Below are 16,307 nucleotides of genomic sequence, written 5' to 3'. Positions count from 1 at the left end.
GAAAATGCATCAAAAGTCCCTTTGATGTTAGTATTTATTTTTAATTAAAAGTTTCATATGATAATTTTTTGTATAAACAATTATATGATCAAAGCTAATATCAAAGATGTAATGTATGGGTATGAATTCTTTTCATTGTATATTTTATTTTTTTAGGATATTTTAATTTCTTATGGAGATAATTTTGACCCTTCAACGAGTTTAGGACCATCCAACCCTTCCGTTTGAATGAGATGATTTTAACTTAGTGACAACTACTTTTCTTTTAATTAATTAGTAACAAGTATACCAACTAGTCCTTGAAAAGTCAAGTTTTCACAAACTAGCAATGATTATTAGGATAAAACTACTAGAAAAATAAAGAACAATAATTTAGATCTCAGAATAATACAATCCAATACAAGGAACATGATTCATTCCAAGAAAAAAATTGGAGCCAAATGAATGACAACAATTCCAAAAACATTAAAAATTCCAAAAGAGTGATTTACTCTCACTTATACATCAATGTTGTGGGTTTGATATCCTAGATTATATGATAATATCTAACTTCATATGCAATTACTACTAAGAAAAATATTTCTTACCTCAGTTGGGAGAAATTATGGGTTTGATATCCTAGATATGCCATTTATTTAGAAAAATTGTTTAAGTTTAATATATTCACCTCCATTTCCTAAATAAAGTGTAATGATTGGTAAATTAAAAAACTTTTCAACAATTGCTTTGAGTTGTGGAAAAATAACAGAGGCATCAGACTTATTTTTTTATTGGATAGCAAATATATTTAGAGAAATGATCTACAAATATTAAATAATATAAGTAGCCAACTAAGGATCTAATAGGAGCAGAGCCCCATTCATCACTGTAAATAAGTTCTAGTGGCCTATTGCTTATAATACTAGAAGAAGTAAAAGGAAGCATATGGCTTTTGGAACTTTCACAAGAGGTACTTTCTCTGGCCATTATTATAAACAAATATTCTCTTTTTAAGTTTATTGAATAATGAATGTATTTGGTCTTTATGTGGACCAGATACATTCATTAGTCATTAAACCTAAAAAGAGAATATTTGCTTATAATTCAGGCCAGAGGAAATACATGGTGATGAATTGGTCAACTTGATTTGATGAAGGGAAATAAGATGTCTCATTATTCTTTCACTGGGATATATGGCCAAGAATATGGTGCTATGGTGGATGGGATGAGAAGTTGGTGACTAAGGTCGTTGGATAGTTGATAGAGTGAGGTAGATGACAGAGTTTGTGGCTATGTTGATGCGAGTACAGGGCAAGCAACAAAAAAGATTTGGAAATATTGATCCGGGAATTATCGTCCACAGAGATGGAGAGATGCCATTCAACAGTTTCTACGGTTTCGAGCTTGGGTTTGAATGAGCAAAAAAAAGTAAACAAAGATATAGACAAGAAAAGAATAAACACATTTTTAGAAGAGAAATAACTTATCAGGAATGTAAATATATTCACTCTTCACAAACATACACTTACCAACCCGTTATACTCAACCTACGATACTCATCTATGTCATCACGTATCTCTCGCATAAGCGTCCATCTCTGGAGCACAAACGAGATCATCTCACAACTAAGGTTATCTCTAACGCGAAGTCACGAGAACATCCGTGTTCTCGCGTCGGCGATCTCTCGCGCGCCGCTCAAACACGAAAGCATTAAGAACAGATACAAACAGTGAATGCTAGCTCTAAATCTATCTCTAGAGTTCAGAACCAACAGATTATCATCCTAGATAAAGATTCAAGCAGTTTATCTCTAAAGCAACCTAAATCCCCAGCATAGAGCAAAAATCCAGGATAACATCAACACAGATATGTAAAGCAAGTTAAATATAACATTATAATCGGTAAATATACATAAGATTCGAGTAACTATACAAACAAACCCAACACAAAGAAATACACAGAGAATAGAAGAGATAAACCAAACATCTCGCGGGTTGTCAGCTCCGGTTGATGAGAAATCCACCTCCGATCTTCCAAGTGCATGACCTGGTGTTGTTTTCTAAGTTAATCTTGATCTAAGAATGAAAATGATGGAGTTGGAACCAAAAACGCTCCAAAACCATACCCTAGAAATGTTACAATTGAAGAAATATAAACACAATTTCTGCTACGGCCGCTTAGCGACCAAACCTCGCTGAGCGGACTACACGTATTACAAAAATATCTAGAACAGTAAACAGGGCTCCGCTTAGCGGCCAGAGCTGCCACTTAACGGCCAGGAAAATTGGTTCGCCACTGGAAAGCGCGCTGGACGGGCGCTCAGCGGAGCTTGCTGAACAAAACTTCTCCAAAATGGCTCCAAAATTGCTCCAAAGTGTTCCAAACTTGCCCGCTTCATTCCAAGCTTCCCAAAATATAAAATACCTACAAAAACATAAAGAAAAGCTAGTAAATGATACATAAAACAAATGAAAACTAAAGTATGCGAATATATACACAAAAGCGGGGATTTTATTACAAAATCAGAATGAATAGAATCGATAAGTGCCACAATTATATACTCAAAATAGCAACATTTTGGCACTTATCAAACTCTCCCCAACTTGAAACTTTGTTTGTCCTCAAACAATGTCAAATAAATCAAAGAATCAAAAGTAATAAACCAAAGAATTGTGAATCAACAAGTTTTAAAACCAAAAACAAATGCATGGCTTAATACAAAAACGTATAAACAAAGTAAATACTTACCACTATCCTACAACGACAACATGTAAACGAAACGAATCCTAAGCACAAAAAGCATACAATACATGCTATCTCATGAATCACACCTAGCAAAATTTCATCAATGGATGAAGAACACACAAAGGTGAAGGACTTTTAACACTCATCCACCAATCTTGCAAACAAAAGATTAAATTATGCATTCATCCAAAAATCACATTGAAGATACAAAAGCAAGAATCACAAGGACTTTTCAAGGTTGTAATGTGGCTTGGTTAACAAACAAGGGATAAGTCCTAAGGCTAATCGAAACAAAAACTTGCCTAAACCTAAAGGAGTGATCAATCCACCAAAGATTCAAACAACAAAACCTCGATTAAACTTCTTCCTTAACCACAAGTTTCTCAAACCAATCACAATACTTATTAGTTCAATTATTCACTTCTCTTTTCTTTTTCTTTTTCAAAACTTTATCACATTTTTTTCTATCTTTTTCTTTTCACATTTTTTTCTTTTCTTTTCAACCTCATAGCAACAACCAAATAAGTGCACAATCATTTTTCTCCCCAAATTGAATTCAACCACATCATCGTGTGAATACTCCCTACTTTCTAAGGCAAGGTAAAAATTCATACCAAAAATCATGGTTGAGGGTTCAAGAAAACAAAGAATCAATCATCCATGCAAAAATGAGAACTAAACACTCAAAGATAAGCATTTAGAAAAAACAACATGGACATTGACAAAAAGGCTCAAAAGGGTTAACAAATGATCACACACTCACAAGGTGAATTGACTATTTGGTTTTGGTAGTTGTGCTCAAAATGAAAAAAATGCCTTGATCCTTTTCATGCTTTCATAAAATCAACATAAACAAAAGATTAAGCATAATAAAATCCAGTTAAAACAAAGATTGTGGCCTCCAGCATATATGAACAATGGAAAGCTTCCTCACATTTATGGTTTGGGAACTAAAGGGATTCAATCAACAAGCAAGTAATGCAAAAGAATGAATGGCATGGTAATTGTACAAATGAAAAGTTTCCTAAACATGTTATGCTATAGAAAGCGATAAATAATTACCTTGAGTGATACAACTTCAAAAATAATATCCTACCATACATCCGCAAGTTGAAACACCCAAGCTTTGGAAAATCACCTCAAAAATCTTCGAATTACCGAACAAAATTTGAGTACAAACAACCAACAAAAGAATTAGAAAAACAAAACTAATATATATTATTAATTAGCCTTGGTGAGAGTGGGAAAAAGGAGTGAACCAAGTGGAATAGGAACCCCACTGGTACAAAGCAAGAAAACAAATTTTTACTGTCATCGCTTAGCGGAGCTAGGCTCGCTTAGCGGATGACAGAAAAACCAGAAAAATCAGAACAGAACATGTGTTTAGCTTGCTTCCACTTCACCTAAATACCTCATAAACATAAAAATAACCAAAACTTTACAACCGTTGGGGTGCCTCCCAACAAGCGCTTGTTTTACGTCGTTAGCTCGACGCCTTTATTGGTTCGGTGTTTGGAAAGTAACTTCCTTCCGTCATGCCATGGTGACGTCTCACCGCACAAGCCTAAAGAAAGTGTCCTAACCAAAACACTCAACAAACGTTACGGGTACAAATATATACAATGATTAAACGAACATAAAAACCAAAGTATACAACTATATACACAAACAAACACATATGCACAAGTATGGAACACAAACAACTATTATCTTACAAAAAGAGAAAAGTTGTGAATGTAAACAAGTAAACATATACAAGTTAAAATATACAAGTGAAACTATACAATATATACGATAATACAAAGCTCAAAACCACGAAAACTATTGCGATGCAATAACAACCATCCCCGGCAACGGCGCCATTTTGTTGATGCGAGTACAGGGCAAGCAACAAAAAAGATTTGGAAATATTGATCCGAGAATTATCGTCCACAGAGATGGAGAGATGCCATTCAACAGTTTCTACGGTTTCGAGCTTGGGTTTGAATGAGCAAAAAAAAGTAAACAAAGATATAGACAAGAAAATAATAAACACATTTTTAGAAGAGAAATAACTTATCAGGAATGTAAATATATTCACTCTTCACAAACATACACTTACCAACCCGTTATACTCAACCTACGATACTCATCTATGTCATCACGTATCTCTCACATAAGCGTCCATCTCTGGAGCACAAACGAGATCATCTCACAACTAAAGTTATCTCTAACGCGAAGTCACGAGAACATCCGTGTTCTCGCGTCGGCGATCTCTCGCGCGCCGCTCAAACACGAAAGCATTAAGAACAGATACAAACAGTGAATGCTAGCTCTAAATCTATCTCTAGAGTTCAGAACCAACAGATTATCATCCTAGATAAAGATTCAAGCAGTTTATCTCTAAAGCAACCTAAATCCCCAACATAGAGCAAAAATCCAGGATAACATCAACACAGATATGTAAAGCAAGTTAAATATAACATTATAATCGGTAAATATACATAAGATTTGAGTAACTATACAAACAAACCCAACACAAAGAAATACACATAGAATAGAAGAGATAAACCAAACATCTCGCGGGTTGTCAGCTCCGTTCGACGCTCAATCCACCCCCGATCATCCTTATGCAACCTCCGAAGTTGTTTTCTAAGCTAATCTTGATCTAAGAATGAAAATGATGGAGTTGGAACCAAAAACTCTCCAAAACCATACCCTAGAAATGTTACAATTGAAGAAATATAAACACAATTTCTGCTACGGCCGCTTAGCGACCAAACCTCGCTGAGCGGACTACACGTATTACAAAAATATCTAGAACAGTAAACAGGGCTCCGCTTAGCGGCCAGAGCTGCCGCTTAGCGGCCAGGAAAATTGGTTCGCCACTGGAAAGCGCGCTGGACGGGCGCTCAGCGGAGCTTGCTGAACAAAACTTCTCCAAAATGGCTCCAAAATTGCTCCAAAGTGTTCCAAACTTGCCCGCTTCATTCCAAGCTTCCCAAAATATAAAATACCTACAAAAACATAAAGAAAAGCTAGTAAATGATACATAAAACAAATGAAAACTAAAGTATGCGAATATATACACAAAAGCGGGGATTTTATTACAAAATCAGAATGAATAGAATCGATAAGTGCCACAATTATATACTCAAAATAGCAACATTTTGGCACTTATCAGGCTACACAGTCCTTTGAGAAGAGGCTCCATTGTCTTCAAATCCTTCACCAAAAAATAATCAGAAAAATTCAACGGAAATAGGGTTAGTTTGACACAATGATGATACAAATAACAAATTTTTTGAGATATTTTGAACATGAAGCACTTGGGGTAAGTATAAGTTTTAAATTTTTGTGGGTAAAACAAGTTTACCTATATGAGTAATTGGAAGAGTGTTACCGTCTTCTTTATTTGATGAAGGGGAATAAGATGTACAAAGAGAAGCCGATATTTTTTTGTACTCTGGATCAAGGTCGTTAAGTGTCTGGATAACTAAATCAATATCATCTAATGGTGAATTTATGACATCAGGTTCATATGAAAGTACCTTGATGTCGTGTAGTTATTATGTGACATATTTGGAGCCTTTGTTGTATCTTGTTAGTCACACCTTAAATTGCACCTTTCATGCTGGAAAATTCGGGCATGTTAGTTGGATGGAGGACTGGGTGTGTGGAACAATGACATTGGTGGTTTTATTAATGAAAAAAATGTGGCTAGACATATTGAAAGGTTTGAATTGGTGTTGTTATGCTAACAAGCAGCTGATACCATATAAAATAGTAATACTATAATTCAAAAGTTATTTTATTTGATATAAATGCCTTTACTTATATAGAGCAAAAGTATGTGTCTATTATTAGAAACTTAAGTTACTTGGGCTTTTAGATTTTTCATTATTTGGGCTTAGCACTCAGTTAGTTAGCTTAGGCCCAATTTATACCTTATATATACTGTACATTACACTGCTGTTGGTTTAATGAGAAAACGGGGGAAAACTCTGTATTCAAATTTTCCCTTCAAGGTTTCATCTTCATCTTTTTTAATATGCATCTTCATCATATTTAATATGCATCTTCATATTGTAATAAGGTATCAGTAGAAAAACATCCTTTCATCACATTCCTCACACAAACTCTGATTCATCTTCTTCCTTGCATCAATTTCCCTTCTTTCTTTCTCCTCCCTTTCTTCTCACTACCATGGCTTCCGATTCTGAATCCGATCAATCTGAAGTTCATAAATCACCCAAAACAAAAGTTACAGATCCCACACTCAATCCGCGAGATCCATACTACCTACATCCTGGCGAAAATCTGGGCGCTACGATCGTTTCTCCTCCTCTTGATGATAACAATTATCATAACTAGAGCAAGTCTATGCGTCGTGCACTAACATCCAAGAAAAAGCTTTCTTTCATCAATGGAAGAATCAAGAAACCTTCAACAACCGATGACAATTACGAACTCTGGGAACGAGCCAACAGTATGGTGCTATCTTGGATAAACAGAACTCTATCACCTCACATCGCTTAAAGTACAATCTGCTTTGATTCCGCTTTCGACCTATGGGAGGATCCTCGTGAAAGATTCACAAGAGGTAACCACTTTCGATTTTCTGATCTTCTTCGTGAAATACATTCTATACAACAGGGAGACATCTATCAAAGCGAATAATCGATGCAAAGAAATACAACTATAATTACAATACATAAAATCAATAAAAGTGGGGTATATGCACATAATGGTACAAGATGTGACTGCAACAAATTTGGAATCCTTATGATTTGGTTGTGGTCCAATAGTGTGCTATGGAAATTTCACTACTTTTCCCTTCGGTCCATTAGGCGAGAAAAAAATTGAAAATGCGCCACTTTTTCTCTCAATTGGGAGGTTAATCAAAGGGAAATCCCTTACTTTTTACATGACGTGGACTTTGAACATAGGTGAAATATCTCACTTTTTACATTAGGTGGACTATAAACTGAGGTGAATTCCTTCACTTTCCTTCTTGCTTGGGAATATTAGGGGTTACCAGACCACTTTTCACATCGGTTGTGTACAGTGAATTCCCTTCCATTTTTGAAGTATAATTATTTTGTACAAACTATTTACCTATTTTATTCTGCAAATCTAGACTATATCATCATATTGATAAGAAATTTGCATTAGTTTTGAAAATATAACATGAAAATTAAATTAAGAAACTAGAGAAATGAACTCATAAACTTACATACAAATAACTTGTAAATCCCTTCTAAATAAATACGTTTTATTTGAACCGGACTATTAATTCGATTTTCTTCAAACCTTCTAGTAAATACAATAACCATAAACCTTCTAGTTTTATTTGAAGAGTTTGCATGCGTCTATAAACTCCATTGCATCGTCTCCAACTATGATGTCAAAGAAGAAGATAACAAATCTGATATTTTTACTGCTTATACCTTATTCATGTCATATAAAAACTCTGGAACTCCTACTTCTTTCACTGTTGGCCTAGTGCGCTCAGACATCCGTCTTATTCACTATGTGGTCAACCATGTTCATTTCCCAAGAAAAATAAACTCTACTCACCTTACCAAAAATGATATAGCTGCGCTATGGTTTTTGGAAAATTTAGTTGAAAACAATTGGGGTAATACACTGATCCATTATATGATGCGGATCCAAAATAAAAATATGAGTTTACCGTATAGTGGATTAATCACCAAAATCCTAGAGCATGTTGGCTTCGATTTAAGGGAGGAAGAAACAGAAAATAAATACAGAGCAATAGGAAACAACACCTTAAGCCTGATGACGGGAAAAATAAACAATGGGGTATCAATTTATCTACCTTCAAAAGCAAGAATAATAGCTCCTACAGGATACATTCAACAAGAAAAGAACACAAATTTGAAGGATTTTGATTATGAAATACCTAAACTTTTTCCATTGATTCTTTCCTAAACACAATTCTAGATAATAAACAAGTCCTTCTCCAGAATCAACAAGAAAAAATAAGAATGCAAAGAAGGACAAATTTAAGAGTTCGTCATCTTGCTCGCAAGCTTGCAGAAACCGAAATTGGATTTCTAGGCATTTTCAACGATGATGATAAGGATAAAAATTAGTTTTTTATTTTGATTGCTTTAGATTGTTTTTCTATTTTGTTTTTTTATTTCCTCTCCATCTTGTTTCCTTCCATTACACTTATGTTGTTTAATAAATGAAGTGATAGTTTTTTTAATGATGTTTTATCAATGTAAACTACTTTCTTGCCTATCTACCATTTAGTTTTAGCATCTTATTTCAAACCTTGTATATTATGCAAAAGGGGCAAAGTATAATTTAAGAGGAAGTATAATATACTCTCTACTCATATGAGGGAGAGTTTAACCACTCTAAACTTTACTTGTTTGTTTTCTCTTTTACCATCTTTTTGTGAGATGTGTTGTCATAATAAAAAAATGGTAGAATGTGGATTTATGTGCTTGCAAGTACTGTCAAAGTGATTCAAGATGGTGGAATTCATGAATAGAAAAACTACAATCAACCGAATGGTTATTTGGTTTTTATATGATAACACCTAATATATACTCTTAAGAGCTTTTGGAACTTTATCTTTTTGGCTATTTAAGGAGTTCATCTCCTTTATGAAAACTTATAACTTTAGATAAAATATCTACTCTATAGAAGAGTTTTTAGTTGAGTCTTATATTTGTTTTGTAATACTCTATTCTTAAGTCTTATTCCTACGTTATGGAATAAAGTATTTGAGTTGTAATTTTATGTCATCATTCTTAAACTTCTGAACATGTCCAAACAACTGGGATAGTGTTTAAGTGAAAGGGAGAGGTGTCTCATATTCAAGGGGATCCCTAATCAAATTTTCACGAGTATTATTAGGAAAGGGACACTAGACTAAGTGAGTTCATATAAGACTAATTGTACTTTTAACTATTAGGATTGAAGTTCTTTCTATGATGGGTTTTGAATAGAAAATCATAAGTAGTATTAGGAAAAGAGCATTTGAACTAGAAGGGTTCAACTAAGATCAATTTGTACTTCTCACTATTGTGAGTGAATTCCTTTCATTGGATTAGCGCCACCCAGATATAGGTTAATTTACGTCGAACTAGGTTACCAATTCTTATTTTATTTGTATTTTTCTTTTATTCTGTCAGTTAAGCAATTATCTTATCATACACATTGCCACATACATTGTGTCTGGCAACTTGTCATCCGAAGAAGAGAATCTCAATTTTTTTAAAAATTAATATGCTAAGTTGAGTTTTAATGTTTTGCCACAATTTAACACCAATACTAAAAGTAAATTTAAATAAAGTTAAGTTTAATGTTGAATGCATTCTTTAGTTGACTTATATATATATATATATATATATATATATATATATATATATATATATATATATATATATATATATATATATATATATATATATATATATATATATGTATACTTCTTCAAAATTACAAAATAAGTACAGATGTTTGATATCAATATCACAATCTATTTTTAAAATATTAATACAACCAATAGTTCATGTGTCCATTGTCTTAAGCTATTATCATAATAAAATACTTTTAGATCATAAAAGTTCCACTAGGAAATCATGCATAATTTGAAGAACTCTAATGATATGCCTCATGTGTATTGCTTCCATCTAATGTTCTTGTTATGCCATAAGGTGATCAAAGTTCACTTCCTATCTCAAAGGCGGCCTACAAAAAATATAACAATTATTATAATATACCTAATCACTATATGAAAACATAAAATTGGATCGTTGTGTAACAAGGATGGTTATCTTGTCGAGGTGGTCATACCTTATTGTCCTAGAGGCATGTGGGCTGTGTTTTTTCTTCAAGATGATCTCATATTTTCATATACTTCGTTGGATTTTATACCTTGGTTAACTATATTTTGGTTGAAGAATTTGAGACACCCTTTGTTGACTCCCTCTCTTGTTAAGATCTATGCTAAGGATTGGGAAGGGGTCCCTCAAGCTCTCGTTGCCGGAATGAAGTTTACGACATTGTCTATCTGAGAGATGAGAGTTTCATGTGATTTTATCTAGGTAGCTCATATTTTCTTTTTGCCTAATAATTTGGTTTCTGTTAATGACCCAAATGTAGGATTAGCTGTGGAACACACTTTGTCTTCTATTTCTCAATTTCATCCAGTGAAAAGATCAAGCTCCCTTTAATAGCGTGTTGATCATCATTAGAGGCTTGCTTCATTTCATCAAGATGCTTTTCATCATTGAAAGTGTTATGTGGGAACTTTTATTTCGGGAAAATGAGAGATTTTGTATATCCTTGGAGACTTTAATGCGATACTTTGTCCTGCCGATAGAAAGGGTGAGGGAGTGGAGGCTTGAGAGTCTGCTTTGGATGAATGTCTTGAGTTTTGGGGTTTCACTAGATTTACCATTGTTTGGAAGGAGTTTTACCTAGTATCATGCTTATAGGGTTTCTATGAGTAGGTTGGATCAATTTTTTCTATCGGGATGGCGAGAGAAAAGTGGGATCGGGGTATTTTGTAGGCTTTTGCCCAAGAAGTCTCCAATCATTGTTAGATTATGGTTAAGTACCCCTCTTAGCTCTAGGTTTAGGGTTTACGAGACCTATGACTTGAGTCAGTGGTTAGACATTCATGGCGAATGAAGGTTCAAGAGTTGGATGAATTTCATTCTTTAGGATAACTTAAAATATTTTAAATAGTCCATTGGGGTTGGGAATAAGAAGGTGTTGGTGATTTGGATTTTATGATTAAGTTGGACTCTAATACGCTTGTGAGTTTGATTGGTTTTCATGAAGATGTCAGTATCGTTTTGGAAGAATTTGGTTGGTTTGCAAAGGCATTTTTGGGGAGGCTCTAAGAGAGGGAGGAAGGTTTCTTGGGTGAAGTAGGAGGATGTGTATTAGGCTAAAAGAGAAGGTTGTTTAAGGGTTAAGAATCTACGATTTGTCAATCCGACATTTCTAAGTAAGTGGGGATGGAGGATTCTTGAGAATGTGTCTTCATTGTAGAGAGATATTAGTTCAGAAAAGTATGGTCCTCAAGGTTTTAGATCCCCGTTGGAGGGGGGAGGAAGCATGAGTATTGTGTCTCATTGATTGAAAGGGGTTTCCCTTCTTGGGTCTCCATCTGATTAGGTGAATGAGTAGATTTCTTATTCTTTTCTCTTTAGGTGGTTATGACGGTTAGAATACTATATTTTGGCATGATTTGTAGGTTGGGTAGGTCAACCCCTATGTGTGTCTCTTTTGAGAGGTATTTCCCATATATGAGCAAAAATCTCAGGTAGTTAGTGCATTGAGTTCTCGTGAGGGGAGGTATGGGTTTGGTGTTTTAGGTGCAGACATGCTTTCCTTGTGTGAGAGGATAGGCTTTTTCAGGATTTGCTCGTTACCATCTCGAGTTTGAGTAGAAAAGTTGGAAAGAAGCCTTGGTCTAGAAACTAGATCTAAAATCAAGGTTTTTCAATGAGATCTTCTAACAATAATATTTTGACTTTGAATGGTTCTAGAGAAGTTAGGTTGGAGAGGATGTTGTGTGGCTTTTCTAGGATTTGGAAGAGTCGGGTGCCTTCTAAAGTTGTAATGTTATCCTGGTAGTTTATTCAAAATAGGTGTTGACTAGGAAAAATCTAGTGACGTATCAAATTGTGTTGGGTTATATTTATTCGAGGTATGGAGTATGTTTGGGGAAGGCGGAGTCGGAAGATCATCATTTTGTCTTATGAGATTTGGTATTAAGTGATAGGTGAAAAGGGAATCCTAGTCCTTTGTTGCATTTGATTTTATGGTTGTTTGAGTTATTTATGGGTCAAGGTCAAGGAAAATAGACATTTTTAGCTCTAGTTACGATAGAGCATTTTGTGGTATGGACAATTTGAAAAAATATGAAAGAGTTATTTTTGTTAGAAAAGCCAAAGATTGGCGATTAATAACAAGATATCTTTGAACATTAAATTGGCACATAAGTGGGCTCGTGCCCATGGTCCAGGTTTTGGAGTTTCTCTATTTGTTTGCGAACACGACCCGTTCATATGTTTGGGCATCTATGGGTGTGTAGGTGGCCAACTATCCTCCTTTTTGCTTTGTATAGGTAGTTGTGTCTTACTCTCTTCAGCGTGCTCTCTTCCAAAAATTATTACATTTGAGTCTTCAGAATAGATTGGATTGTTGAATTGATTAGGTTGGTTTTTTCTTGCCATGTTGTATTGTTTTGCTCTTGTTTTTGTCTGTCCGGTCTAGTTTTTGCCGGATTTGTTGTTGTTGAGCTTTTATTATGCTTTTTGTTTCTCTTATGTATTTGATAACTCTTGTTTCTACTTTATACTTATATTTATGTATATCATTCATGATTTGCATTTAAAAAAGGAAGGAGCATAAAAGTATTTGTCTACGTATTGTTTTGCTTACCCGCATGCACAATAGAAATCAACACACTTCCTACGTTGAGGACTGAAACACAAATTTTTTGGACAATCACGCCAATGTTTGCAAGGAAAATAACCTGATATGTAAAATAAGAACAAACAAAATGTTACTAAACGGTGACAAAAATGTGTGCTTAAGATAAATAAGATTATTTGAAATGGCATTAAAAAAAGACTTACCTCCATAAATTTCAACAATTAGAGAAAGAAAGATTATCAAACCATAAACAATTTTGGAAATTTGAGTCATATTTTTCTAATTTTGCATGAAGAAAATAAGAAATATGTTTGATCAATTTTAAGATTCATACTTTATTACCTATAAATATATAACTTTTAACACTTAGGAGTTGAAAGAAGCCACTCATAAAAATGAAATTATTAATAAATGTCCTAAACTATACGTCATAGTATTGTATTACCTTTATTTAATATATTTGTTTATTAAACTTTTTATATATTTTAAAAATATTTCTATTTTAACCTTTGATGATAAACTTTCTATATATTTTTATAATATTTCTCTTTCTATATATAAATAATGGTAATTAATATTGAAAACAATTAGTTGCAAAAAAATGCATCAAAAGAGGTGACAATTCATTTACTTTAAATCAAAAGTTTTATAAGATAATTTGTTGTTTAAAAAATTATAGGATCAAAGTTGATACCCAAGGTGCCAAGTCATATATTGGTCTTTATTGTGTTAGTAAAAACAATAATTTTTTTAAAAAATCTTTTTGAGGATATTTTAATCCTTTTATAGAGATAACTATGACCCTTGAATGATACTAAGAACATATAACGCTTTGGGAATTTTGACCTACATGAAAACATATTTTTAGAATGTCACATTATGAAAAAGAATTTCTCAAATGTCCCATATCTAGCTGCAGCGTCAAATTTTTAAATTAAAAAAAAATAGGATTCTCTTTTCAAATGACGCACGCTGACAATCCCTTAACAGATCGCTATATGGAATGATACATATTTTTTATTATTAAATAATTTTTTAATTTTTTAATATAATTAATATTTTGAAATTTAATAAAAAATAATAAAAAATGAAAAATTAATTTTAAAATTTTTTTCAATTTTAATTTTGTAATTTATTTTAGTAGTTTGTTCATTTTCTTATCTGGGTATTTTTTTTAAATTAATTATTTATTAATTTAATAGTCATTTAAAATTTTAATAATTTTAATGAAATTTAATTAAAATTGACATTGAAAAAAATAAAATTGAAATATACTATAAAAAGTTACAATAATATAATTGAAAAAATTAAAAAATAAAATAATTATCATGTCGATCTTTTTGTTTGGAACTTTCATTGAAGTAATAACTATCGGTTCCACATCGAGTCAAAATTGAGACACCCTAACCACAACCTAATTATTATGAAGTAGGTGGACCGGGGGGGTTGAAGTTGTTGCCGTATAGGAAGATGTATCAAAAACAGGGAGTTGGTTAGGAAAGTTTTTTAATGTATCGAAATTCTCAAAATTCATATTCAGAGGAAAGTCGTTAGATAATTGTGTGAATGAGGTGGGGTTGGGGTTCGAAGGTTCTGCTGTTGCGATGTAATAATTTGATACGTTGATGATTGGCGCTTGTTGAATGGTGTTGGCGTAATCAAAGTTAGGACGAGTGATTGATGTGTAATTGTGTGGGTGGATGAAGGTATGATTGTTGTTGGGTTTGATATGTATAGTGTGTTGGTTGTTGTGGTGTTTGATAGGTGAAATTTGGTTGTTGTTGTTGTGTTTGGAATGCGTAGTTTGGTTGTTGGTATGAGGTGTAATGTATTTGTTGTTGGAATGGATGGTTGTATGATTGTTGTTCTTGTTGTTGTTGACTTGGTTAATTATATTGATATGGTTGTTCGTAATGGTTGGATGTGGATGGTTATGTATATGGTTGGTTGAAAGTGCCTTGGGTTTGGGGTGAAGGATAGAAAAACACTTAGAAAGGGGGGGGTTTGAATAAGTGTAGTCTTAAAAACTTGAACGATAAAAACAAATTGCACAGTTATTTTTATCCTGGTTCGTTGTTAACTAAACTACTCCAGTCCACCCCCACGGAGTGATTTACCTCACCTGAGGATTTAATCCACTAATCGCAACAGATTACAATGGTTTTCCACTTAGTCCGCGACTAAGTCTTCTAGAGTATCCTGATCACAACCTGATCACTCTAGGAACAAATGCTTAGACACAAGCTAAGACTTTCTTAGAGTATCCTGACCACCACGTGATCACTCTAATTACAACTGCTTAGACACAAGCTAAGACTTCCTAGAGTATCCTGATCAACACTTGATCACTCTAGTTACTTACAAATTAATGTAATCAATTCTAAGAGTATTACAAATGCTTCTGAAAAGCTATAATCACAACAGTGATATTTCTCTTAACGTTTAAGCTTAATCTCACTAATATATTACAACAGCAATGTAGTGAGCTTTGATGAAGATGAAGTTTCTGAGCTTTGATTTGAACAGCGTTTCAGCAAGTTTTTCAGAATAAGTTTATTCAGGATTGGGTAACCTTGCTTCTCATCAGAACTTCATATTTATAGGCACTTTGAGAAGATGACCGTTGGGTGCATTTAATGCTTTGCGTATTCCGTACAGCATCGCATTTAATGTTTCACGCTTTTGTCAACTACCTCGAGCCTTGTTCACGCTGTGTCTACTGACGTTGCCTTTAATAGCTTCCAACGTTCCTTTTGTCAGTCAGCGTAGCCTGCCACCTGTACTTTCTTCTGATCTGATGTTTGTGTATATAATATTTGAATATCATCAGAGTCAAACAGCTTGGTGCATAGCATCTTCTTGTCTTCTGACCTTGAAGTGCTTCTGAGCGTGATACCATGAGAACTTCAGTGCTTCTGCTTCTGATCTCAAGTTCTTCTGATGCTTCCATAGACCCATGTTCTGATTCTGCCTCGACCATCTTCTGATGTCTTGCCAGACCATGTTCTGATGTTGCATGCTGAACCTTCTGAGACAAAGCTTCTGAGCGCTGATTTGTGCATACTCTTTATATATTTCCTGAAAGGGAAATTGCAATGTATTAGAGTACCACATTATCTCACACAAAATTCATATCCTTGTTATCATCAAAACTAAGAATATTGATCAGA

The 16,307-nt window shown here is 33.8% G+C and overlaps 1 long non-coding RNA gene across 1 annotated transcript; it reads right to left on the bottom strand.

Annotated features, from left to right (window-relative positions):
- Nucleotides 1–10,154: 10,154 nt before the first annotated feature.
- Nucleotides 10,155–13,492, bottom strand: LOC131601346 (uncharacterized). The gene is made up of 3 exons (XR_009283646.1): nt 13,341–13,492; nt 13,144–13,237; nt 10,155–10,434 (listed from the first exon to the last, which is right to left on the bottom strand). It is a non-coding gene; the product is annotated as an uncharacterized LOC131601346 (long non-coding RNA).
- Nucleotides 13,493–16,307: the final 2,815 nt, after the last annotated feature.

This window comes from Vicia villosa, linkage group LG5 (genome assembly GCF_029867415.1).
Source record: "Vicia villosa cultivar HV-30 ecotype Madison, WI linkage group LG5, Vvil1.0, whole genome shotgun sequence".
In the NCBI taxonomy this organism is placed as follows: domain Eukaryota; kingdom Viridiplantae; phylum Streptophyta; class Magnoliopsida; order Fabales; family Fabaceae; genus Vicia; species Vicia villosa.
This window is presented reverse-complemented; position numbering and strand designations above follow the sequence as displayed.